Raw genomic sequence first — 13,093 nt, 5'->3', positions numbered from 1 at the left:
AAACAAATAAATAAATGTAAAAAAAAAAAACAATTTTTAACCAACAAACCCAAAGAACAAACAACAAAACAGGAGATTGGGGATGTCTAGGAAAGGGCTGACAGAATGGAGAGGCATCCAGAATCCATATTGGGCAGGAGATGGGGCTGGAAAAGGAGGACTGAATTGGAATATGATAGATGAGTTCGTATAATCAGTTCAACCTGAAAGTCAATGCAGGCTGCCTTCACTTCAATATTGGTAACTTTCAAAGCAGCCGACTGTGCAGCACCAGGCAGTAGAGCCTCCTGAAGGAAAGCACAGTCATTACTGGAAATGTTCAAACAGGACCTGGATGATCACCCCTCAGGGGACTGGATGGGATAGACCTGGATAGATCATCTGATTAGATTTCTTCTAGTTTTTAGATTCTATAAAATGTGCTTTACTTTAAAGGCATGAGGAACTACCTCTCTTTCTTCTCTCATTTTTCCATAAAAGACTAAACAGAATAGAAAAAGGGTATCATGGAATGAATATCAGGGTGTATTAGGAAGCCTTTCCTGAATAGGTGAAGTATATAGTGCTTTAAATAGAATAAATGCTAGCTTCAAATGCTTAAATCAAATTGAGGGGAAAAAATACCAAGATTGATTTTTTTCATAAAGATTAAACTATTATGTTTGATAGCTTGCTAGTATTTTTATTTTCTTAATGGTTATTTGTTATAAGTCTTAAGTGTCCATGTCTATATATATTTAAAAGTATTTGTTTTGAAAGGAAAGATGAATTTAAATGATGCAGGACTCATTATTTCTACAGAACATACTAACTAGAATGTATTAACTATAGAACTAGTTTTTCTTTTTCTGTTTAAGAGGGTACTCACTATATACTCTCTTGAGAAAAGTATAATAGACTCTAAAGACTGGTGGAACCCACTATGTCCAGAGCCAGGAAGGAGGAAGGTCCCAGGGTACTGAGTTACACCTAAATAGGGCTGTTCATGAAGTCATGCAGATGGGGGTGTTTAAAACACAGTTGTGGTAAATGCAACAGATGTTTGAGTGCCTTTGTGGGATCAAGGATCACTGAATAAATTGTATTATTTCCCCATGAGAAGACCATCCAGAGGGAGAAAAAGATGAAGGGATCTATAATTGGAGTCCAGTAAGCCAGGTGCTATAATAGAAGCATAACACATAGCTGGAGAATTGGAGAGGAGGGGCATTTATTCAGAAAGAAAGGTCAGAGAAAACCCTGTGGAAAGTGAAATTTGAGCTTTAATTTTGGAAGGGCAAGTTCACATTGGCCAAGTGAAGGGGAATGAAAGGATTCTGGCAATAGAATGGTTCAGTTATCAAAGAGCTTGATACTTCCAGGGAGCTGGTCTCCCAGAAAGCACTGGACTAATCCTAAACCAGAGTGAATCAGATGAATGGAGAACTGAGTGTCCCATAACATAAGTTGCCTAGTTGGAAGGACAGGGCACAAAACAAGGGTTAAAATAAGGTGATTAGAGTCAAACTTGGCATGTGAGTGAGGTGAAGGCAGACCTGAGAACTTATTTTCTGAATATTACCTTTTTATATACCTTTTTCTGATATGTGGCTGGTGGCTTTATGGGTTGTGATGTGTGCATGGAGTTGCATCAGAAACCCAGGTGACAGCCTCTAGTAGCCTGACAATGTTCTGGAAAAGGCAGAAGTTGGCCTGTTCGCTTTTTGTATGAGTTTTATAAAACCATAGCAATTGCTGAGGAGATGGAACTTTTTAGTTACATTTTTCTGCCTGTGAGGAGGATGTAGTTTTAGCGGGGTAAGAGAAACAATATACTCAATTATATGCTGTCACTGTTTAAGTTATTTAATGATTCTGTATAATGGTCATTAAATTAAAAATGATTTTTAGAAAGCCCTTATTTCCATGAAGAGGTGATCTTAGTGACGGCCAGGTGTGTGGGTAAGCTGGCTGAGAGTAGATGGTAGCTTTCTGCTCCTGGTTATCATATGGCCTCATTGCTCATTACTCCCTGACTTTTAGGTTAACTCCAGGGCAGATTAGATCTGCACATCTAATTGTGACAGATGACTAAGGTGGCCTAGTTTTCCTGTCAGCTTGATGAAATCTTAGGTTTCTTCCTCCTCCTCCTCTTCCTTTTTTAACGTGTTCCTGATATCACTTTAATTACATCCCCTCTTTCACACGCAGTGCACACAATGGCCATTCTGAGGGCTAAAATAGTAATTTAGTCTTTTTTTGTAAAACATAATTTACTGTCAATTTCGCTTATATACAGCGTATATGGTGTGCTCTTGGCTTGGGAGTAGAGTCTCATGACTTATCGCTTCCATACAACACCCAGTGTGCATCCCAACAAGTGCCCTCCTCATGCCCATCACCCATTTTCCCCACTCCCCACCCCCAACAAACCCTCAGTTTCTTCTCTGTATTTAAGAGTCTCCTATGGTTTGCCTCCCTCTCTGTTTGAAACTATTTTTCCCCTTCCCTTCCCCCATGGTCTTCTGTTAAGTTTCTCAAATTGCACATATGAGTGAAAATGTATGATATTTGTCTTTCTCTGACTTATTTCACTTAGCATAATACCTTCCAGTTCCATCCATGTTGTTGCGAATGGCAAGATTTCCCTTTTTTTTTCATCACCAAGTACTATTCTATTGTGTATTTATACCACACCTTCTTTATCCATTCATCAGTTGATGGATATTTGGGTCCTTTGCATAATTTGGCTTATTGTTTATAGTGCTGCTATAAACAATGCAATATATGTGCCCCTATGAATCAGCACCCTATATCCCTTGGATAAATTCCTAGCAGTGCTACCGTTGGGTCATAGGGTAGTTCTATTGTTAATTTTTTGAGGAGTCTCCATACAGTTTTTCAGAGTAGCTGCACCGATTTGCATTACTACCAACAGTTTAGGAGGGTTCCTCTTTCTCCACATCCTCGCCAATATCTGTTGTTGCCTAAGTTGTTAATTTTAGCCACTCTGACTGGTGTGAGGTGGTATCTCAATGTGATTTTGATTTGTATTTCCCTGATGATAAGCAATGTTGAGTATCTTTCATGTGTCTGTTGGCTATCTGGATTTCTTATTTGGAAAAGTATCTATTCATGTCTTCTACCTATTTCTTCACTGGATTATTTGTTTTTCAGGTGTTGAGTTTGGTGAATTCTTTATAGGTTTTTGATGCTAGCCATTTATTCGATATGTTTTTTTTTGCATATATCTTCTCCCATTCTGTGAATTTGCTTTTAGTTTTTCTGATTGTTTTATTCATTGTGCAGAAGTTTTTTTTTTTTTTTTTTTTATCAGGATGAGGTCCCAATAGTTCTTTTGTTTTCATTTCCCTAGCCTTTGGAGACATGTCAAGTAAGAGGTTGCTGAGGCTGAGGTCAGAGACTGTTATTTGTTTTCTCCTTTAGGGTTTTGATGGTTTCCTGTATCACATTTAGGTTTTTCATTCATTTTGAGTTTATTTTTGTGTATGGTGTAACAAAGTGTTCCAGTTCCATTCTTTTGCATGTTACTGTCCAGTTCTCTCAGCACGATTTGCTAAAGAGAAATTTCCATTAAATATTCTTTTCTTCTTTATCAAAGATTAGTTGGCCATACACTTTTGGGTCTAATTTTGGGGTCTCTATTCTATTACATTGGTCTGTGTCTGTTTTTGTGCCAATACCATACTGTGTTGATGATTACAACTTTGTGGTAGAGGCTAAAGTCTGGGATAGTGATGCCCCCTTGTTTTCTTTTCCAACATTACTTTGGCTATTTGGGGTCTTTTGTGGTTCCATATAAAGTTTAAGATTGTTTGTTGTAGTTTTGAGAAGAATGTAGGTGCAATTTTGATTGGGACTGCATTGGATGTAGATTGCTTTGGATAGTATTGACAGTATTTCTTCTTCCAATCCATGAGAATGGAATGTTTTCACATTTCTTTGTGTCTTCTTCAATTTCTTTCATAAGTTTTCTATAGTTTTCAGCATACAGATCTTTTACATCTTTGATTAGGTTTATTCCTACGTATATTATGGTACCTGCCAGAATTGTAAATGGGATTGATTTCTCTTTTGATTGCTTCATTATTGGTGTATAGAAATGCAACCAATTTACATACATTGATTTTGTGTCCTGCGACTATGCTGGAATCATGTATCAGTTCTGACAGCTTTTTAGTGGAGTTGTTTGTGTTTTCCATGTCGAGTATAAGTCCATTTGCAAAAAGTGAGTTTGACTTCTTCTCTGCCAATTTGGATGCCTTTTATTTATTATTGATTGCTAAGGCTAGGGCTTCCAAAACTATGTTAAACAAGATTGGTGAGAGTGGACATGCCTGCCATGTTCCTGATCTTAGGGGGAAAGCTCTCAGTTTCTCTCTAATAATGATATTAGCTATGGGCTTTTCATATATGGCTTTTATGATGTTGAGGTATGTTCCTTCTATCCCAACCTCCTGTTTTTTGTCAAATGCTTTTTCTGCATCAATTAACAGGATCATATGATTCTTATCCTTTATTCTATTAATGTGATGTATCACATTGGTTGATTTGTGAATATTAAACCAGCCCTTCAGCCTAGGAATGAATCCCATTTGATCATGTTGAATAATTCTTTTAATATGCTGATAATTTGATTTGCTAGTATCTTGTTGAGAATTTTTGCATCCATGTTCATCAGGGAAATTGGTTTGTAATTCTCCTTTTTGGTGGGGTCTCTGTCCAGTTTGGGAATCAAAATAATGCTGGCTTCATAGAATGAGTCTGGAAGTTTTCCTTCCATTTCTATTTTTTGGAACATCTTGAGAAGGTTAGGTATTAACTCTGCCTTAAAAGTCTGGTAGAATTCTCCTGAGAATCCATCTCACCCAGGAATCTTATTTGCTGGGAGCTTTTTTGATAACTGATTCAATTTCTTTGCTGGTTATGGGTCTGTTCAAATTTTCTATTTATTCTCATTTGAATTTTGGTGTGGGGATATATAGGAATTGGTTCATTTCTTCCAGATTGTCCAGTTTGTTGGCATATAATTTTCATAGTATTCTCTCTAATAATTGTTTGTATTTCTGTGGTGTTGGTTGTGATCTCTTCTCTTTCATTTGTGATTTTATCTGTTTGGGTCCTCTGTTCTTTTTGATAAGTCTGGCTAGAGGTTTATCAATTTTGTTTATAAAAAAACTATTTCTTAGTTTTATTGATATGTTCTACTGGTTTTTTATTTTGAATTCTATATTTATTTCTGCTCTAATCTTTAATAATTTTTTTCTGCTGGCTTTTGAGTTTCTTTGTTGTTTTGCTTCTAGTTCCTTCAGGTGTGTGGTTAGGTTTTGTATTTGGGATTTTTATTGTTTCTTGTAATAGGCCTGGATTGCGATGTATTTTCCACTGATGACTGCCTTTGCTGCATCCCAAAAGGTTTGGACTGTCATATTTTCATTTTCATTTGTTTCCACATATTTTTAAATTTCTTCTTTAATTGCCTGGTTGACATATTCATTCTTTAGTAGGATGTTCTTTAACCTCCATGCATTTGGAAGCTTTCTAAATTTTTTCTTGTGGTTGATTTCAAGTTTCATAGCATTATGATCTGAAAATATACATGGTATGATCTGTTTTTTATATTTATGGAGGGCTGATCTGTGACCCAGTATGTGATCTGTTCTGGAGAATGTTCCATGTGTACTTAAGAAGAATGTGTATTCTGCTGCTTTTGGATGAAAAGTTCTGAATATATCTTTCTGGTCCAGTGTATCATTCAAGGCCGTTTTTCCTTTATTGAATATCTGCCTAAATGATCTGTCCATTGCTGTAAGTAGAGTATTAAAGTCTCCTACAAGTACCATATTCTTATCAATAAGATTGCTTATGTTTATGATTAATTGATTTATATATTTGGTGCTCTCAAGTTGGGGGCTTAAATATTTATAGTTGTTAGGTCTTTTTGATGGAAACCCCTGTAATTATGATATAATGTCCTTCTTCAGCTCTTGTTACAGCCTTTAGTTTAAAATCTAGTTTGTCTAATATAAGTATGGTTACTCCAGCTTTCTTTTGACTTTCATTAGCGGGATAGATGGTTCTCCATTCCCTTACTTTCAATCTGAAGGTGTCATTTTGTCTAAAATGAGTCTCTTGTAAAAAGCATATAGATGGATCTTATTTTTTTAATATATTGTGATACTTTATGCCTTTTGATTGGGGCATTTAGTCCATTTACATTCAGCGTTATTATTCAAAGATATGGATTTAGTGTCATTTTGTTATCTGTAGGTTTCATGCTTGTGCTGATGTCTCTGGTTCTTTGTAGTCTTTGCAATATTCCACTCACAGAGTCCCCCTTTGGATCTTTTGCAGGGCTGGCTTAGTGGTCATGAACTCCTTCAGTTTTTGTTTGTCTAGGAAAGCCTTTATTTCTCTTTCTATTCTGAATAACAGCCTTGCTGGATAAAAGATTCTTGACTGCATATTTTTCCTATGAAGTACACTGAATATTTCCTGCCACTCCCTTTTGGTCTGCCATGTTTCAGTGGACAGGTTTGTTACTATCCTTATGTGTCTACCTTTGTAGGTTATGGCATTTTTGTCCCTAGACGCTTTTAGAATTTCTCTTTATTTTTGTTTTTTGCAAGTTTTACTATGATATGCTGTGGAAAAGGCCTTCTTGCTGAATCTGAAGGGAGTTCTCTGTGCTTCCTGGATTAGGATGTCTGCCTCCTTCTCCAGATTAGGGAAATCCTCAGCCATTATTTGTTCAAGTAAACCTTCTGCCCCTTTCTCTCTTACTCTCCTGGAACGCCTATGATACAGATATTATTATGTTTCATTGAATCAATTAGTTCTCCAATTCTCTCCTCATGGTCTAGTATTTTCTTGTCTCTCTTTTTCTCAGCTTCACCATTTTCCATAATTTTATCTTATATTTCACTTATTCTTCCCTCTGCTTCCTCCATCCTTTGCTGTCACTGCATCTAGTATTTTGCATCTCATTTACAGCAGTACTTAATTTACTGTGACTATTTCTTAGTTCCTTGATCTTTGCAGCAATAGATTCTCTACTGTCTTCTATGCCTTTTCCATGCAAGTATTAATCTTAGGACTGTTATTCTAAATTCTTGCTCAGATATATCGTTTATATACATTCTGAGCAATTCTCTGTCATTTATTTCTGTAGTTTCTTTTGAGACGTTTTGCATTTCATCATTTTGATGAGTTTTCAGTCCTGTATGTATTTTAACAGTTTGTTATGTATCCTTTATCTGCAAGAACTACTGTATTAAAAAGGGGTCATACACTGTTCAGAGCCTGGCCCTTTAGGAGTTGTTTTTGGAGTGTGCTGCATGCTCTCTGTTGTGACTTTGGTTGCTTTATCTCCCTACTGATAGAGATGGCTTAGACCTTCCACCAGGACCACTTTGATTTGTTGTTGGAGTAACCTTGGAAAAAATTTAAAAAGGGGGGCAAAGAGAGAAATGACAGGGACAGGGGAAAAGAAAAGAAAAAAAGAAAGAAAAATTTTGACCAGGCAGAGAATCAGAGAACCTATACAGCTTAATCCAGAGAGAGAGAGAGAAATAGAAGAAAATGAAGGAGAGACAGAAGAGGTGTAAAAAGAATAGATTAAAGATGTCTGCTTAAACAAATGAACAAACAGAATAGAGAAGGGAAGAAATAAGAGGAAGTAAAGAAACAAAACAAAATATATTCATAAAATAACAATTGACCAAAAATCAAATAAGAAAATACAAAACCGCTGGCCTGATATCTCAGGTTCCTAGGAACCGGTGGCTGTGCTGGTCTGGAGGAGGGGTCATCTAGTGTAGTCAGTGTCAGTCTTGTTCCAGGAGATATGCAGTTTCCAGGCATAGAGAGTCCTGGTTTTGTGAAGGTGGGTCCCACCTCCACTGTGGGCCTGTTGTCCGTTCCCAGAGCCCTGTTTTAATGGTGATGGGAAGCAAAGTGGCAACATTCCAGTCTATCCTCCCTAGACCAGGTGACCCAAACTACTGCGTTCAGACTATCCTCACAGTGCTGTGTGGGTTCAAGTGTGTTTGTTTGTCCCCCTCCACAGTCTCTTGTGCCTCCTAGGTGCTTGGCTGAGATTCAAACCCTTAAGTCTTAATGATCCCACTTTGCATGCCCCAATTCTGGGGTAGTGCCACTCTGCCCATCCAGCCAACAAAGGGCCTCTCAGTGGTGGGCGCATGCAGGGTCTTTTGTCCTTGGAACAGCTATATGCCTTCTTCCCACAGCACTCAAGGGAGAGGACTGCTCTCTCCAAAGGTGCCTCTGAGCTTGCTACTGAGCCTGGGGCTGGCTTTCCTCCTCCTTAGGTCATGTATGTGGAAGCAGGCCCCAGTCCAGAGAAAGTCTCACAACCTGAATCTTGTTAGAAATTGGTTCTTTATTCATTCTTCCTGTTCCCCGGTCCATTGTCCAGAGAGGTTTTTCTCTTGTCAAAATCCAATCCTACACTTCTTTCTTTTCCTTTTATCTTTCAAAAGAAGAAGATCCCTCCCCTTTGTGGCTATGCCAGCAGTTTTATTTCTCCCAATTCACAATCATGCACCTGTGGCCCTCCAAGTTGTCCCTGTGGGACCCTGAGATGTTTCTGTTACTCTGTAGCCCAGATTCCTAGAATACCAGGACTTCTGGCCTCAGTACTGCTGTGTTTGAGGGATGAAGGAAATTTGCTCCTGCTTTATTCTCTACCATGTTGACTTCCTCCCCAGTAATTTAGTCTTGATTTTGTTTTATTAGTTTCATCTTGCTTTTTGTCCCAGTTTCATATTATTTTCCCCTATAGATTTCTCTCAAGATGTGGTACATGTCAGTTAGATAAGCTTTCACACAGTGGTTAAGAGACCCAAGCTTTTTCCACCTTGTGCTCCACCATTTCACCAAGTCTTTGGGATCATTTTCATCAGGACATGAGTCATGCAGCCTGCTGCAGCTGGGCCCCCACCAGTTAAGTTTCTTCTTGATTCTGGGACTCTGATTTCTCGGTTCTTAGAGCATTTACTTTAGAAAACTTGCAATTGTAAATTCTTTCTCTGCTCTTTTGAAAAGTAAATATTTTAAAACGACTCTTCCAGTTTTTACAATCCAGGACTCTCTTTTTCAAGGACCTGAGAGTCATTCTTTTAAAATGTAATAAAAAATATAATACTCTTAGCCCCTTTCTCCTAGGTTCTATGGGAGGGTAGGATCCTAACTTCAACAAGTGTCAATTAGCAATACACAGGGTCTAATCACATTAACCAACCTTTGCTCTCCCCTCTCTCATGTTGTCCAGTAGTTTTCCACTACCTCATTCCAGGCTTAAAAACCTCCCACCTTTTGATTCTGTGAGTTGAGTTCAATCTCTTTTTCCTATTGCAACAGTCTGGATCCCTATTACAAGAGCCCTGACCCCTCTTGAAATAGTCTTAAATAAAGTCTTCCTTACCTATTTAACTTGTCCACTACACTTATTCTTTGGAATTGGGTGGGCTTAGAATCATACCAAAAAATAACTATGTAGAACCATAACCCACAGAGCATCCACTATAAGGTGAAATAGGTCACAGTGCTATGTATTCATTCTCAGTGACTGGAGATTTTGAAAATTTTGGCAGAAACTACATATTCTTTTCTTGAGTTCTGCATGCATTGAGTGAATATTTAAGGGATAGTCCACTGGGCTGAAGTCTAGGACAAAAGATCCTTTAAAAGGTATAGAAGTTAATGTTTTTTTGGGGCAGAATAATTAGCTCTGCCAATTAAAAGTATATATTGGATTCTTGGATGAGGATGAAGCATGGATTTAATTATCCTCCTGTGCATTGAAGGAGATGAGTTATTTTTTCAAAAGGTAAGGGATGCCTGGGTGGCTCAGTTGGTTAAACGTCCAGTTTTGGCTCAGGTCATGATCTCACAGTTCATGGGTTTGAGCCCTGCATCTGTCAGCACAGAGCCTGGAGCCAGCTTCAGATTATGTATCTCCCTCTCTCTCTGACCCTCCCCTGCTTGCACTGTCTCTCTCTGTCTCTCAAAAATAAATAAAAAAGTTAAAAAGAATTAAAAACAAAAAGGTAAGATGGAAAATTAGGTTATATATGCAATAAATCTCATTTTATGATGTTGAGTTTTCTTTGGGCTTCTTTTCCAGCTTTCCAACTAGTGAAGATAATTGGATAGGGTATTTCAATGATTCTTATATACCAACTTTGCTTACAAAAACAAAGTGGGTCAAAAATGCAAATATAGCATTCTGCTTTAATGCAAAGATGGGAAATAACATAAGCAATTATCTGACAAATGGCAGCTGTTTAAACTGCAGGATACTAAACTGGTATCTTAGCAGGGGTGTCATTATCTATAGGCCATTAAAAGTTTGTTTCTTTATTATTTCATTTTTATTGGCTTAGGTTTTAAAAAGGGAAAGATAAACTCCCCAACTGAAGGCTTTATTACTTTTACTGCATGAATGTTTCTCTATTACTAAAAAGATATCATGTTATTTGATTAAAGTTCTCAAAAGATTAGTCCCAACTTTTTTATTATTTGCATTTAGAGATAAGAGAACTATTTGAATGTGTGTACATGTGCATGTGAAATGGTGAATCTGACAACACTTTTATGTTGACATTATCCTTGTTAAAAATTATCTTCAAATTCATACAAATTATCAATTCCTGAAAAATTTTTAACATTCTTACTAAACTTTGGATGTTGTTAATATTTCAGGACAGAACTCACCTTACGCATAGGATTCTGTTTGCTCCTATGAGAGTGAGCAGATAAATGGGACTAATTGTAGTGAAAAGGTGAAGTAGATGAGGTTACCTTCCATTACTCCTATTTCTTTCTTTTTTTTTTTTTTTCACTCCTAAGTACCACCTCTCTATTTCATTTCAGGTGTTCAGTATCTTGCTAATTGTAATCCAAACTCCCCTGGAGAGAAAATGGTAATTACTTGTGGGTTCATGAATAGTAATTGATGCACTTACCTCATTATTTTCTTTGACATGACAATTACACTAATAGGTCAGAACAAAATTTGTACACTTAGGATCTTGACTTCCTCAAGACATTTTGCCAGTTATCTCTGACCTATTTTTGGATACAGTATAGAAATATACATTGGGTGCCAGTATCCCTCATAGATTAATAATCAAATATTCCTATTTATAGTTTGCCTATTAATGAACTATTGTCAACAAGAAGAAAAGAATCATCTAAGGTATAGCTGTGTCCTTGTTCCTCTACAACATTTAAAAAAATTAATGCATGTACAGAAGCACTCTAACTTTTCAAAAGAAATATGTGCAGCCTGGAAGAGAGGTGGCTTATTATACACAGTGATATCAGGATCCATTTTAAAATTATCACATTGCAATATTGTCTTAAATATAATAAGATTACTGAAGATGGAAGTAAGATCCCACACTTGTGCTCTCAAACCCTGTGTGTGGGGGGGGAGGTCATGATATAGAACTTGCTTTTGCGAGGAACTGAGATTTTTGGTTGGTAATACATGTGATATGAATCATCGGATATTATTATCATGGAGGCTACTTCAATTTTGGCTAAATTAACAGAAACGTAGTTCAGAGGATGGAGGGGGCATTGCCCTTCTCTTTTCTGGGTGTCAGGCCACTCTTTTTCTGATTGCTTCTAGGCTAAGTGCCACAGTGTAGGGAGAACAGGTACAAGTCAAGGACATTTAAAGAGAGTGACCAAGAAGCAGATGGTCCCATGCCACAAAACAACTTTAGGGAACATTGGATGTATTTAGTTTAAAGAAATGAAGTGTGTATTTGTGTGTATGTATGTGTGATTAGGGAGGTGAATTGGATGATCTCCATACTCTATTTAGTATATGTGCTGCCAAAGCGAGCACTGCATATTCCATTTAGATACAATAAGTAGAATTAAGATTAAAGAGTGTTCTAAATGAGAAATACTTTGGTTTAATTAAACTGGAAGTTTTGAAGAGCTGCAAGTAAAAATTTTAATGAATCATTAAAAGATCTGTGTGATGGTTCTTTCATGTTCTTAACTTACAACTTCAGAAGCTGCTCACTTTCGTAATTTTGTCTGGAATTAGGGTAATCTTTCTATTGGATAATGGTCAAAGTTTAGTTATGGCTTTGCAAAGTCGGGCTCCCAACCTGAACTGTGGTACAGAGAAGAGCCCATATCATTTCTCCTTGGATTTTGCCATGCAAAATAGAGCTGTTGATTAATAAAGTCAATAATTGATACTCACATAAACGTTAAAAATCTTAAACAATAAAAATATTTAGATTCCTAAACAGTGAAATTCAAGATTGAAAGAAATGTGAACACTAGTTGACAGTAAGAAAACATTAAATTTTGTCTGTATGTCTCTTATTTGTCTTATATGTCTCTCATTTGTCTACTTGTGTTCAGATTTGAGGAGTACTACTCACTCTGAGAGTCTTAATTTGAGGTCCTATCTTTCCAGGGACTGTAGCTGGCAGCTGCTTTCCAATTACAGTCATAAATGCCTTATTCACTCATGGCAGCAGAGGCTAGGTGGGCAGAGGCTAGGTGTTCCCAGATATGTTAGTATTCCTGATCAGTGGCTGGAACATTTCTGCTCTCTTCCTGCAAACTCTTTTTCCTTTAAAACAACAGAAAGAGGAAGAAACAGTTGCATAGATTGTACTTCTGTGTGAATCCTCTTCTGATTTTTAGCACCACAGTCACCAGTTTCCCTGCAGTTTCATTTCAATGTTCTTTTACCGTAGTTAGTGTGTTATTGCTAATTTAAAAATAAAGATATGGCTTACTCATTAAACACTGCTCCGCTGGTTCCCTTAGCAATGGTTCTAAAAGGTTTCCAGATCATTTACAAACCTACATTTGCTTCAATCTGCTTTCAGTTACAGTCCAAGCTTATTATTAATACATTTTAAAGCATATTTAAACATAATATCATTTGGATTTTAAAAACAGAGATGTAAAATAATTTTGAAAGTAGAAATCTGAAGCTTTGCAGTCATTTAGGCTCACTCTATAAATGACTTCTGATGTTTTCATATTTAAAATACATTTTACTAAGATGGCAGATTAAGAGGATCCTGAG

The sequence above is a fragment of the Suricata suricatta genome, chromosome 1 (genome assembly GCF_006229205.1).
Source record: "Suricata suricatta isolate VVHF042 chromosome 1, meerkat_22Aug2017_6uvM2_HiC, whole genome shotgun sequence".
NCBI classification, from domain to species: Eukaryota; Metazoa; Chordata; class Mammalia; order Carnivora; family Herpestidae; genus Suricata; species Suricata suricatta.
The sequence above is the reverse complement of the archived record's forward strand: the minus strand, read 5'-3'. Positions refer to the sequence as shown.